Here is a 13,558-nt window from a genome sequence, read left to right as displayed (position 1 = left end):
CTGTTCAAGAAACAAGTCCTCATTGTGTATATGGAAAAAATTATCAAAGCAGTGTTGTCTGAATGCAGCTGCTTTAAAGCCATTCCGCCAAATGTTTCTGTATTCCAGAGACTTTCTACCAAAATATCAAAGCCCAAACCGAGATGTTTCAGCAAGAAGCTTGTTATTCAAGAGGATGAATTCCCTGAAGTCACCATCAACGTGGCTGATAAAGAAAAATCTAAGTGGCATTCAAGTGAATCAAACCCCGACTTTTTCCCAGGAGGAAAAGTCAATTCAAGAATTGCCCAACGGATGTCTCGACTCCAGTTAGGAGCTATCAGACATAAAGACTACAAGAGAATGCATGAAGGAATGTCCTTGGAGGATGAACTCTCGGACACTTGTTCTGCGATTGCTTCGGATGATATAATATCTAGCACGGGGCAAACCAGAGAAGTGTTCACAATCACTCCTGATCAGTTTGCTCAAATACTTCAAGAAGCTCTAGCCAAGCAACATGAAGAAATTAGAGCTGAGATGAAATTAGAGCTGAGATGAAGACAGAAATAGAATTGGCTATCCAACAAATGAAAGAATTACAAGCTCAACGGCTTCAACCCTCTGAGTTCAGTCAGCGAGCTGAATCCAGCCACCACACTCGTAATGTTATAGATGACAGTGATCCAGAAGTGGATGAAGTTATTATGGCTGATACACCTCCTAATGACAATAACACTAGGGGTGGTTCAACAGATCCTCCCAATAACGATATTAGGGGTGGTTCAAGTACACCTCTTAATAACACTGGGGGTGACCTAATTATTTCTATTCAACATCACTCAAAAAGAGATAAATATGAGGACAAGAAGATGCAAGACCTTGAAGACAAAGTTAATGCTTTGATGTCCGCTCAGGAAGTAAAGAAGACGGGTATTCCGTATCCATATCCAAGAAAATGAGATTCAATACCGTACCCGGCAAAATTCAATCTGATTAACTTCACACCGTTTGATGGAAAGGGCTCACCTACTCAGCACTTGATTTATTTCAAGTCTCACTTGGGTGTGATCTCTAGAAATAAGGCTTTGATAGTCCGGTCATTCGTTGGCACCCTTCGTGGGTCCGCCTTCGATTGGTACCGACGTCTCAAACCAAATAGCGTCAATTGCTGGGATGCCATGGAAAGTTTGTTCCTTGGCAATTTCTTCGATGATGACACCGAAGTGTCAATCGGAACTCTTCTGGATGAGAAACAAAGAGACAGAGAGTCAGTTGATAATTTTGTCAAGCGCTTTCGTAATAAGGCTATGCATTGCAGAGATCCTGTCACAGAGGAATTCATCCTGCAAACATGCCACAATAATCTTTCAATCGATGTTCTGGAAGCCCTGGGGGTCGTGCCTTCAACCACCTGGAAAGAGTTAAAATTACGTGGTGAACAGGCCGAACGTTTTCTTAAAAGAAAGAAAGCTAAGAGAAGCCAACCGACGACATCTGTAATCGTAGTGAACGCGAATCTCGATCCGAAGTTATAAAAGGAGTATTCTTTCGAAGATGATGAAGCTCCAGCCATCTTGAAATACCTCCTCGCTAATGACAAAATCGAACTGCCACCTATTAAAGATCAGGAGGGAGCTAAAAGGACTACGGATCCAAACTACTGTGCATATCACAGAAGGGTTCTTCATCCCACCAAGGTTTGCTTTGGACTAAAAAACAAAATCCAAGCCTTAATTGACTCTGGCGTCATAACGGCGAAACAAGCCAAATAAAGACGACCCCTTACTCCATTGGGTACATGAGTATAAACTGTTTTCCCTAACTCCAAAGAGCATACGAGTATAAACTGCTTCTTCATGTAACTCCGAAGAGTATAAGAGTATAAACTGCTTCTCCCTTTCCTCCGACGGGTATACGAGGTTAAACTACTTCCCTTATTTTTAATAACGGGAAGTTCCTAGAGAATATTACTCCTAATATTCTTAAGGATAACCCAACAATGTGGCCGAATATAATTGGATTTAGATTCACCAAAGAGTTGGGCGTGTAATACCTTAATTCATTCCAATGGAAAGTTCCTGAAGAATACTACACATGGTATTTTTAAGGATAACCCAAAACCGATTAATTATTCAAGGTGAAAACCAATCATCAGAATAATTTATTCTTAATCATGATTAAGAACCTCTCACTGTGGCTATTTAATCATTTCCAAGATGATTAAAACCTTTCTACAGTGACTGGGTTAATCTTCCCTCACGAAACTCCCACGGAGTAATTGTAGAGTGCTTAATGATTCACAGTCCTCCACCACAAAATTCCTCACTGATCAAATTAATTGACGGTGGGTCCATCAAAATTCTTCACGGTTGAATCCATTCAAACCCCCACTGTGCCTAAGCCTTTAACACTCCCACTGTTGAAGTCCTGATACGACATCCAAAAATTTCAATCAGCTGATCCATAGCGATTATCAAACCCCTTCGTGTTAAGTCCTTATCGCTTGACACCAAAAAACTCCCACCAGGTGTTGTGTACAAGTTAACATTCTCATCGTTATTTGTACCTTGCTCCCACTTCTTATTTGGTCAAACCTTTCTACAGTTAGGACCAAAGCCAAAATCCCCTCTCGATTCCTTCCATGAACGAGAGGTCCACAAATTGAATGATCAAACCTTTAAACAGTTAGGATCGTCTCAAATCCTCACTTGGTCAAACCTTTAAACAGTTAGGACCAAAGCCAAAATCCCATCTCGATTCCTTCCATGAATGAGAGGTCCACAAATTGAACGATCAAACCTTTAAATAGTTAGGATCATCTCAAACCCTTATTTGGTCAAATTTTTAAACAGTTAGGACCAAAGCCAAAATCCCCTCTCGATTCCTTCCATGAACGAGAGGTCCACAAATTGAACGATCAAACCTTTAAACAGTTAGGATCGTCTCAAACCCTCATTTGGTTAAACCTTTAAACAGTTAGGACTAAAGCCAACAAATTGAATGATCAAACCTTTAAACAGTTAGGATCGTCTCAAAATTATTTGGTCAAACCTTTAAACAGTTAGGATCAAAGCTAAAATCCCCTCTCGATTCCTTCCATGAACGAGAGGTCCACAAATTGAACGATCAAACCTTTAAACAGTTAGGGTCGTCTCAAACTCCCATTTGGTCAAACCTTCAAACAGTTAAGACCAAAGCCGAAATCCCCTCTCGATTCTTTCCATGAACAAGAGGTCCACAAATTGAACGATCAAACCTTTAAACAGTTAGGGTCATCTCAAACTCCCATTTGGTCAAACCTTTAAACAGTTAGGATCAAAGTCGAAATGCCCTCTCAATTCCTTTCATGAATGAGAGGTCCACAAATTGAACGACCAAACCTTTAAACAGTTAGGGTCGTCTCAAATCCCCATTTGGTCAAACCTTCAAATAGTTAGGATCAAAGCCAAAATCCCCTCTCGATTCCTTCCATAAACGAGAGGTCCACAAATTGAACGATCAAACCTTTAAACAGTTAGGATCGTTTCAAACTCCCCTTCGGTCAAACCTTTAAATAGTTAGGACCAAAGTTAGAATTCCATCTCGATAAACTAGAAATCTTCTCTTGGATAATTAAACCTTTAAAAAGTTAGGGTTATCTAAATCCTCTTGATTCTCGGAGTGGAGATCCCACTCTTAGTTTCACCATTTTAGATTCTTAATGTGGAGATCCCACTTTGAGTTTCTTTTGCAGTGGGAGATAGAATATAAAATTCTTTCTCTCCGATTTCGGGTTCATCTCTACCAACAAAAAAGAGATCAGGAGATAGAATATAAAATTCTTCCTCTCCAGGGTCGGATTCATCTCTACCAATAAAAAAGAGACCAGGATACTCCAATAGGTACACGAGTCTAAACTGTTTCCCTACCCTCAACAAGAAGTTTCTGGAGAATATTACTCAGAATACTCTTAAGAAAAACCTGATTACCTCCTAATGGGTACACGAGGTTAATCTGATTCCTGAACACTCCAATGAGTATATGAGTATAAACTGCATCTTCTTGAACCTCCCAACGGGTATATGAGGTTAAACTATTTTTTGAAAACTCCAAAAAAATACATGAGTATAAATTGTGTTCTTATGAAGAATGATACAGTGATTAACAATCCAGTATCAATTTGATGACAAAAGCTGAATTCACAAGTACAAATTCCAGCTTCGGTTCAAGATCTCGACAATGGTCAAGCGATAAACATAGTACCGGAAGAATCTTAGCTATTCTACAAAGCACTGAATAGATTGAGAGATAAAGAGGTCAAGAATTGAAGCCATTTACGGGTCCTTCTACATGATTTATTCAACCAAGTATTGAAAGGATTGTAAGTTTGACCTGTCTTATCCAAAGTGTCCCAAACTCCTCTATAAAGGAATGAGTCTGGAATACTTTGAAGGAGGTATCTGTAGGCGTCAAAAAATACTGAAAGATATCCAAATACAGCTTAAGAGGAGATCATCCAAAGATCAAAAGAACACAAGAAACAAGTGTTTGTTGTCTCGGGCCGCCAGATAGTGTTTTACTGTCTCGCACGCCAGACAGTGTTTACTGTCTCGCGCGCCAGACGGTGCTTTACTGTCTCGTATGGCCAGACGTTGTTTTACTGTCTCGCGCGTAGACATTGTTTTACTGTCTCGCGCGCCAGACAGTGTTTACTGTCTCGCGCGCCAGACAGTGTTTTGCTGTTCGCGCGCTAGACAATGTTTTACTATCTCGCGCGCCAGACAGTGTTTTACTGTTTTGCACGCCAGACAGTCTTGAGGAGTTCAGAAACTGTCAAGACACGTGGCCATTCACTGTTAAAGAACGTGGGAGACAGTTACAAACTGAAAATAGACCCACTAACTTCATAAAAAGATGGTATTTAAATAGTGGGACTGCGGTTAAAAAATGGGGGCATTTTTGGAGCAGATGGAGGAGGGAACTTGAGCATTTTAGGGCGTTATTCTCGAGAGAGAGAGAGAGAGAGAGAGAGAGAGAGAGAGAGTCTTCATCAAATTCGAGTGCAAACAGCAACTTTGGGATTCCCTCAAGATCTAAGCTTTGACTTGATATTGAGAAGAGTGTTCATCTTACATCGATAAGATATTCACTTACTGTTCTTCTTACTTCTAAATGAAGGAAGAATCCCCAAAGCCTTCACGATTCAATCAGAATCCGTGATTCGGTGGTCCATAGGCTAACGCACCTCCGGCACAGGCAAAGATCTCACGCAAGCAGCGATCCAAAAAACGATCCTGCGTTTGTTTCTAAAAAGTTATAATTTTTCTTTTGTTGTGTAAAAGAAGTCTTATAAAAAGACTATTTCTTTTTGAATTTACTGGAATCGACTGAAGATACAATGAATTCCACAATGAAATCAACTTTTGACGAAAACAATAATACATCATTATCAAACTTAAAGACATATTCTACTTACATATTTATCTTGATCTCCAGTATCTAGTGTTTTATTAGCTTTCTTTCGGGTTTCATGAAACATTTTTGCCATATCAGGTGGATTTCCTGTCTTGCCACCCTTATTTAAATATTAAATAAAAATGAGTACAGCATCAAACTAAAACATAGTTTTAAATAAATAGGAAATTAGTTTTGAATGTGTACCAAATCCCACGCAATTTGTCTAAAGGATTTGCTGCCTATGTGGTGGAGCATCTTTCTTTTGCCTCTGTTAAGTGTATTTTGTTTGCTTGCTTTCTATACATCAAAATTAAAAGATAATTTCAACAATCCGGTAATATACATGGAACAAAATAAATAAAATTAGAAGATTAATACCTAAAATTTTGAAGAAAAATAATGTTTCTTAACTAGCCAATCTCAGTTATCAACACTTACTTCTGCATGTTTATTTCTAAATGCAACTTGTAATAAATTTTCTTTCACATATTTTATGTGCATGTCACAATGCCACTTATTCCAGAAATCACGCAAGTGTCTCATTACTGAGTCTCTCTTTTGCTCCATGTCCTCGGCATCAAATTTATCCTACATAAAATTTGAATCAGAATATAATTTATAAGAAATAAAGACCAATTGCAAAAAAATTAATTTTCAAAGTACCTTAATGGATGTCCACATATGATCTTTATTTTGTTGTGTTATTTTGGCCCAATTCTCAACAGCTACTGGGCAAATGTTCCTATCACGAATAATAATTCCAAGATATCTTGAAAATTCTGGTTCAATAGCTCTATTCTGATAAAAAGTAATAATCTTTTTTGCCCCATGTGATAAATTATTCAACTTTAGACACTTATTACTACCACGAGGTGGATTTTTCTTCTTTTGAGAATTATCAGCTGCATACATCATATAATATGTTAGAATCATGATATTAAAAAGAAATTGATAAAAATATTCCTTCTTGTAATTAATAAAGAATATACCTTCTTGTCGAGATTCATTTAGTATTGCATCATCACTTTACACTTGATGATTATTTGATTCTGCAAAAATTAAGCAATTATTAATCCAATCATAAAAAATAAATTGAAAGGTAAAAAAGAAATAATAATAAAATTTAAGTCTCATCAACTTGCAGAATCATCATTCTCTTCATTGTTAGTATTTGCACTTATCATGCGCTTTTGTGCAAAATTCTCCTCTTTAAAGTTTTCTGAATCAGCACTAAAATTTGCACCCATATTTTGATCATGTATTAGATTTTGAATATTCAAGTTATTGTCATGACAAGTACGGAGTTGTTCCCTTCTTAATGAATTTTCTGCAATTGCTTGAAGTCGCTTCGTAATTAATGATCTGGGTGTTAGAAATTGTGCCCTTTTTCTTTTGGAAGTGACTTCTTGAGTTTTCATTTTCCTGCTATGAAAAGGAATTTAAGTATTATACAATATGTATAAAACAAATGACAAAAGAGAAATGAATAAAAGAAAAAGAAATCACCAAGGACAAGCATAATAATAAATACATAATGCACTAATGTAGAAGCACTTGATGCAATGTTAAAGCCACATTCAAAATAGGAAGAAAAAACATCATATGTCTAAAAAAGGAATAGTTATAGTAAGATACAACTTAAAATTTATCTCAATAACACAATATCATTTGAGTTCTATTCTTTAATTAAAGCGTTCTAATCCTCTGCTATAGTCTTTTTCCTCTTTTTTAAAGTTGAGATCGAATTTACAATAATTGGACCAATATCACTCCTTCTCAAATTGATATCATTATCTACCAATGATGTTGATGCAATAGCCTGAGCATCAAATGATTCATCTTGCAAATAATCTTTAACTCCATCGTTTGTTATCTCACAATCATCTGTATCTGGTGGCATATCATAGGAATCACGGGGTTGTGCTTTAAGAACTACATGCCAACCTTCATTGGCAATATCCTCAACATAAAAAACTTGTGATGCTTGGCCAAAAAGTATAAAGTGGTCATTCGTCTTTAGCAAGTGTCGGCAGTTAATACTGACATATCCATATTTATCTATTTTCAAAGCGGTCTCTTTTCCTTTTCCGTGCACATCCCACCACTTACAACGAAATAAAACAACCTTTCTTCCACCAAGATACTCTAATTCGACAACTTTAACCAAAGTATCATAATAATCTATATCTCTATCATCACCAGCATCACCAACAACTGTAGCCCCACTATTTTGAGTTGACAAATAATTATCTCGACTTTCTGTATGAAATCGATGTCTATTTATGACAAATCCAGTAAAACATTTAACAAACTTACTTGGACCACGAGATAATGAAAGTAAGTCACCATCTTCTCGATAACATTGATAAACCTAAACAAAACCAAAAATTGATCAAGTCATGGAACATGTAATAAAATGAACCAATCATGATATTAAAAAAATAAGGTAAGATATGTACGTAATAGAGATTGGAACCACTCGATAAAGTTCTTATCCCAATCTTTATCATCATAGTGATTTGTGGGTTCTCTCACTAATTTATTGTAGTCCCTATATTAAAATATCATAAATATGATTAACGTTGACTAACTATAGTAAATTTATTAATAGAATCTTAAACTTTAGTGGCTTACTCAATGTGTGGTTGCACTTCATCACAGTTCTTTAGAACATAAATATGAGCTTGCAACCACTCACGTTCATCAAGGTAGCGGGTGGTGGCAGCACCCAATGCCCGCCCACTATGTCTGAAAATAGATAGTTGTGCTTCATGACATTCTCTATTGTCATCTTCATAATTTCTTTCAAGGCGATTAAACTTTGTCTCAAAGCCTTTTAGATACCTTGAGCAAAGTGTCATGCATTCATCTGCTATATATCCTTCAGCAATTGACCCTTCTAGATGTGCCCTATTTCTGATATATGACTTATAAGTATAAAGCTGACGCTCCACTAGGTACATTCATCGAAATCGAACAGGCCCTCCAAGTATGGCTTTAGATGCTAAATGAACTACTAAATGCAGCATAACATCAATAATTGAAGATGGAAAAATCTGCAGACTAACGACGGCGCAGGGGCGGCGACGGCGCTAGGGCGGTGCTGTGGAATTGTTCGACGACGACGAGAACTCGACGACAAGATCTGCAGACGAACTGAAGACATACGACGACAGTGAACTTGAGACCACAACGAGATATCGACGACGAACTGGTGTTGATGACGGGGAACTCGAGACGACGCTAACTCTCACCGAAGAACTGGAGCCGACGAACTGGTGTTGACGACGCCGACTCTCGGGATGGCGCACGGTGAGTAACGATGACGACGACGATGAACAGTGGAGGAGCGGATGACGACGAGGAGCACGCGGACGACGACGAGGAGCGGATGAAGACCTAAGATGGAGACGATGTCGACGTGGGGGAGCGGACGACGTGCGGGAGGACCACGACGAGATATACAGGAGGCGGCGGTTTTTGTAACTAGGGTTTATTTATTATATACAGCTTCGGTTGATTAAATAATGATTAGGAGTTATTGAATCTCAATAATTCGGTTTGTTAATAGGAATAGGTTAATTCCAAATCATTTTGTAGTTTATTAATTCGGGTTTTGGGTTTTAGTTGGTGCTTCGGGTTTGGTTATGGGATTTGTTAATAGCAATAGGTTAATTTCAGTCCAATTATGATTAGGAGTCCCATCAATGAAGTTAATAGACCCCTTCATTTTTAAGGAGACCCAATAACGACGGTAGTAGGATCAAATCAACGAAGGGATTAGAAATCCGTTATCCCATATCACATTATTTCTCTATTATTTGAAATCACTCCACGAAGGGTTTAAAACTCGTCGTTATTATATACCCATTAATGACGGTCAACTGGTCCCTTCACTAATTTTGGTCGTTAAATATCAAATTTCTTATAGTGCAAGTTTTGATCTAATTTGTGGTGAATTTCCTACTTTTCTACTTTCAACACAAGGTCTGGAAAGGGCAAAGATTCGATTGATTGTTTCGAATCCCCAACAAATTCAACATTGTGTTCCTGATAATATGATGGGTTCTCTTCAAAATAAGCAAGCGATTATTCATCACAATCACAGCCAGTATATCTCAAAACTATATCTACAAGTTATAACAGCAAGCAGATAAACCTCAAACAATGACCAAGTCAATCACCAGCTATGACAACAAACAGATAAACCTCAAATCACAAAAAAGTAAAAACACATGCAAAAAAAATGTCCTTCAAAATCCGATCCCATCAAAGTGCAAAGTCTGCAATCAATGTCAAATTTTGGGGAATTTCAAATGAGAGGTCAATCGAATTGGGAATAGCTAAGAAATTTATGAAGAATTTTGCTCTTGATGTGGGGCGACAAAATTCTCAGCACTAACGAATGAGAGAGTGATAAATTTGGAATTTGGAGGAATACATCGACTCATGGTGAAGAATGAAAAGTACATTCTATGAAATACTGAAAAGGTACTAATTTGGGAATACTTACAAGCGTTAAGGACTTAGTAATAAATTTATAGTTCAGTCGGTTTTGGCTTTTTTTATGGAACCGAACCTAACCAAGTCAAATTCAAAATCGAAGCAGACTGAAAGAAGTCAGTCTAATACAGTTCAGTTCGGTTCGATTTGTTTGGTTATAGACGTGTCAAGTTAAAGTCTTTTTAGTTAAAAGCTAACACTCTTACTCTTTCAAACCTTTTAATAATTTCAAATCCCAAATTTAAGAGCAAGTTCGTCAGATTAACTATTTTACAAACTAAAATTAAACTTTAATCATTTCAGATATATAAAATTATCAGTATTAATAATCTTTTTTTACCTTTTAAAGAGCATAGTTTTAGGCAATTATGCTAAAACCAACAGATTTGATTATTTTGGCTTCATATAGTTTTAAATTTGGATTGAACCGCTGAAATTTTATTGGCTCGAACCGTGTATTCGGTTCATACCAAATAGTGCTCCCTAATTTAGATTCCTTTTTCTAGAACTTATACGCGAGGAATAAACTTAGACTAGAAAACAATTATTATATGTTGAAGGATAATAATTTTAAAATATCTATGATTTGATTGAAGAGAAAATAAAGAAATTAAGAAAAATAACTGGTATCGCGTCAAATAAGGTCCAACCGTCCAAGTCCGGTTAGGGGATGTTTGGTTAAATGAAGGTGACTCGAATGTGTGAAAGTCACTAATTTTTGCAAGTGTGAAAGTGGATCCATGTCAACATGAAAGTAAAATGCAATGTTTGTTTGTAAAAATAAATTAATCTTAGAACTAGGAAAATAAAAATGATGTGGCAATTATTTATTTATTTGTTATTTAAATTCATATTACACTCTAAACTCTAATAATTATTCTGGCAACAACTAAAGAACGAATTGAAAGCCTCATGTATATATATCATCAATTACTTGTACTAATTTTTATAGATTATTTGTATTTTGTATTTTTTTACTTATGTACTTTATGTTTTTTTAATAACGTAATGGCTTATTAAATGCCTAGTCATGTTATAAACGTACAACAATCACGCTAAAAATGTAGTCATGTTCATAAATTATCTAATTCGTACTATATACATGACATAACAATGTACACAATTATTAAATGCTATAAAAGAAATAATATAATTAGCAGGTAAGAAAATTTTTGGGGGAGGTGGTTGTTTCTAGCGAATAACATGGGAAAATATGATAAGATAAATAATAAATATACTAATTAATTAGGAGTGGTCACCATTTTTTTCTCACTTTCACTTGACTTCAGAGTACTTTTTTAGAGGAACTTAAACATGCATTAGAGCTGACGTGAACTCATTTTAACATTTCACTTTTAAAATTATTTTTAATAAAACAAACACCAAAAATTTTAAAATCATCACTTTCACACTTTTACAATTCACTTTCGTAAAAACACACACCCCTTATCCTTGGGTTAAACCACCGCTTGAGTTTGGGGCCTACAAACAATGATGCGAGATGTGGTGAGGCGACTTCGAGCTCGCCTGTCGTGTGCGCGGGGCTCGAGGTTCTTGCGCGGCGTGGCCTGTCATGTGCGCGGCTCGAGGTGATCGCGGCGTGGAGAGGAAGCCAGCTGGTGCCAGCTGGAGGAGGAGATCGCCTAGGGTTTCCCTATAAAAGGGAAACCCTGTTCTCGAGCGGAGGGGGTGGAGCGAGCAGCGGAGCTTCTCTTTCTCTTAGCGGTGGCAGCTTTGTCTCTCTCCGTTTGAGCCTCATTTTTGTCCCTGTTCTCATTTAAGGAGAAGGGGTTGGTGACATTAAATTGGGGATTTGAGTTACATAGAGAGAGAGAGATTTGAGCAGTGGTTTATATTTAAACACTGCAGTTGATTTGAGGGATCTCAAGAATTGGGATTTTCTCTATTGTTTGTAATTTCTTGTGATTAATAAGAAATTATTTGTGCCGCTCCCGTGGACGTAGGCAAATTGCCGAACCACGTAAAATATCTGTGTTTGTGATTTGCTTGTCATATTTGTTGGATTGTACCCGAGTTGGGTTTGTTAATTTTCACCCGTGCTCACGGACTCGTTCGGTGTGCGAGCACGCTTCCGCAAAGGCGCGCAACAAAACTATAATCATTGATCTTCATCATAACTTCGGAGTTATGGTCTAATGGTTGGAGGAACCAAATTTAATAGAAAATGCATGTTGAGACAACCATTATCACAAATAACAACTTACAAACAGCGCTTCACTTCACATACTCAAAAGGAACATAATTCCAGTATAGTGTTTGTTATGCCCCGGACACACATCACCCAAAATAATGTTTCAGTTGCTCAAATATGAACACTTCCATTCACAAATAGAACCACATGCACACATTAAGTTACCTCGTCAATGCTGTGTTCTTCCTTCATTTTCCCCAATTCAACATTGTGTTCCTAATAATATGATGGGTTCTCTGCAGAATCAGCAAGTGATTATTCATCACAATCATAGCCAGTATATCTCAAAACTATATCTACAAGTTATAACAACAAACATATAAACCTCAAACAATGACCAAGTCAATCACTAGCTATGACAACAAACAGATAAACCTCAAATCACAAAAAGTAAAAACACATGCAAATAAAAAAAATGACCTTCAAAATCCGATCCCATCAAAGTGCAAAGTCTGCAATCAAAGTCGACTTTTGGGGAATTTCAAACGAGAGATCAATCGAATTAGGAATAGCTAAGAAATTTATGAAGAATTTTTCTCCTGATGTGGGGCGACAAAATTCTCAGCACTAACGAATGAGAGAGTGATAAATTTGGAATTTGGAGGAATACATCGACTCATGGTGAAGAATGAAAAGTACATTCTATGAAATACTGAAAAGGTACTAATTTGGAAATACTTGCAAGCGTTAAAGGACTTAGTAATAAATTTATAGTTCAGTCAGTTTTGACTTTTTTTTAATGGAACCGAACCTAACCAAGTCAAATTCAAAACCGAAGTAGACTGAATCAAGTCGGTCTAATGCGGTTCAGTTCGATTTGTTTAGTTTAGTTATATACGTGTCAAGTTAAAGGCACTGTTTGGCAACAAGAGATTGTGTCTTATCTAAGAAATTGTGTCTTATTGACTTGGTCAATAAGCTAGTAGAGCTGTTTGGTGACCAAAAATAGGAGGGGATTATTTTGAAGATTGTGTTTTTTGCAAGTAGCTTTTGGAAAGCTATCTCAAGTAGTGTTTGTCTTTGGGAATGAGCTGCCAATTTTTTTATTTTGTTTTTGCCCCTGATAATTCTAATTTTATATCAATAATATTGTATGTCTTTTTTAGTCATTTAACAAATTTAAGCTAGTTTTACAGCTACTTTTGCTAAACAGCTCTAATCAATCAACTAGCTACACAGCTATCGGCTTTCAGCTATAATTTCACAGCTTTCAGCTAGCTTAACAGCTTTCAGCTATAATCTCGCAGTTTTGAGCTAGTTTTGCCAAACAGAGCCAAAGTCTTTTTAGCTAGAAGGTAACACTCTTACTCTTTCAAACCTTTTAATAATTCCAAATTCCAAATTCAAGAGCAAGTTTGTCAGATTAACTATTTTACGAACTAAAATTAAACTTTAATCATTTTGGATATATAAAATTATCAGTAT

This window comes from Asparagus officinalis, chromosome 1 (genome assembly GCF_001876935.1).
Source record: "Asparagus officinalis chromosome 1, Aspof.V1, whole genome shotgun sequence".
Taxonomy (NCBI): domain Eukaryota; kingdom Viridiplantae; phylum Streptophyta; class Magnoliopsida; order Asparagales; family Asparagaceae; genus Asparagus; species Asparagus officinalis.
This window is presented reverse-complemented; position numbering follows the sequence as displayed.